Source organism: Lolium rigidum, chromosome 2, assembly GCF_022539505.1.
Source record: "Lolium rigidum isolate FL_2022 chromosome 2, APGP_CSIRO_Lrig_0.1, whole genome shotgun sequence".
NCBI lineage: Eukaryota > Viridiplantae > Streptophyta > Magnoliopsida > Poales > Poaceae > Lolium > Lolium rigidum.
This window is the reverse complement of record NC_061509.1, coordinates 196,804,743-196,806,362: the sequence shown is the minus strand read 5'-3', so window position 1 is coordinate 196,806,362 and position 1,620 is coordinate 196,804,743.

The window sequence follows — 1,620 nt, the reverse complement described above, 5'->3', positions numbered from 1 at the left end:
GTTGCAAGCCTCATGCATAGTATACTAATAGTGCCCGCACCTTGTCCTAATTAGCTTGGACTACCGGATCATTGCAATACATATGTTTTAACCAAGTGTCACAAAGGGGTACCTCCATGCCGCCTGTACAAAGGTCTAAGGAGAAAGCTCGCATTTTGGATTTCTCGCTTTTGATTATTCTCAACTTAGACATCCATACCGGGACAACATGGACAACAGATAATGGACTCCTCTTTAATGCATAAGCATGTGGCAACAATTATTATTCTCATATGAGATTGAGGATATATGTCCAAAACTGAAACTTCCACCATGAATCATGGCTTTAGTTAGCGGCCCAATGTTCTTCTCTAACAATATGCATGCTCCAACCATTAAGGTGGTAGATCTCTCTTACTTCAGTACAAGACGGACATGCATAGCAACTCACATGATATTCAACAAAGAGTAGTTGATGGCGTCCCGAGAAGCATGGTTATCGCACAACAAGCAACTTAATAAGAGATAAAGTGCATAAGTACATATTCAATACCACAATAGTTTTTTAAGCTATTTGTCCCATGAGCTATATATTGTAAAGGTGAATGATGGATTTTTAAAGGTAGCACTCAAGCAATTTACTTTGGAATGGCGGATAAATACCATGTAGTAGGTAGGTATGGTGGACACAAATGGCATAGTGGTTGGCTCAAGGATTGTGGATGCATGAGAAGTATTCCCTCTCGATACAAGGTTTAGGCTAGCAAGGTTATTTGAAACAAACACAAGGATTAACGGTGCAGCAAAACTCACATAAAAGAAATATTGTAAACATTATAAGACTCTACACCGTCTTCCTTGTTGTTCAAAACTCAATACTAGATATTATCTAGACTCTAGAGAAACTAAATATGCAAACCAAATTAGCAAGCTCTAAGTGTTTCTTCATTAATGGGTGCAAAGTATATGATGCAAGAGCTTAAACATGAGCACAACAATTGCCAAGTATCAAATTATCCAAGACATTTTTAGAGTTACTACATGTAGTATTTTCCAATTCCAACCATATAATAATTTAACGAAGAAGAAACTTCGCCATGAATACTATGAGTAGAGCCTAAGGACATACTTGTCCATATGCTACAGCGGAGCGTGTCTCTCTCCCATAAAGTGAATGCTAGGATCCATTTTATTCAAACAAAACAAAAAACAAAAACAAACCGACGCTCCAAGCAAAGTGCATAAGATGTGACGGAATAAAAATATAGTTTAGGGGAGGAACCTGATAATGTTGTCGATGAAGAAGGGGATGCCTTGGGCATCCCCAAGCTTAGATGCTTGAGTCTTCTTGAAATATGCAGGGGTGAACCACCGGGGCATCCCCAAGCTTAGAGCTTTCACTCTCCTTGATCATATTGCATCATACTCCTCTCTTGATCCTTGAAAACTTCCTCCACACCAAACTCGAAACAACTCATTAGAGGGTTAGTGCACAATAAAAATTAACATGTTAAGAGGTGACACAATCATTCTTAACACTTCTGGACATTGCATAAAGCTACTGGACATTAATGGATCAAAGAAATTCATCCAACATAGCAAAAGAGGCAATGCGAAATAAAAGGCAGAATCTGTCAAAAC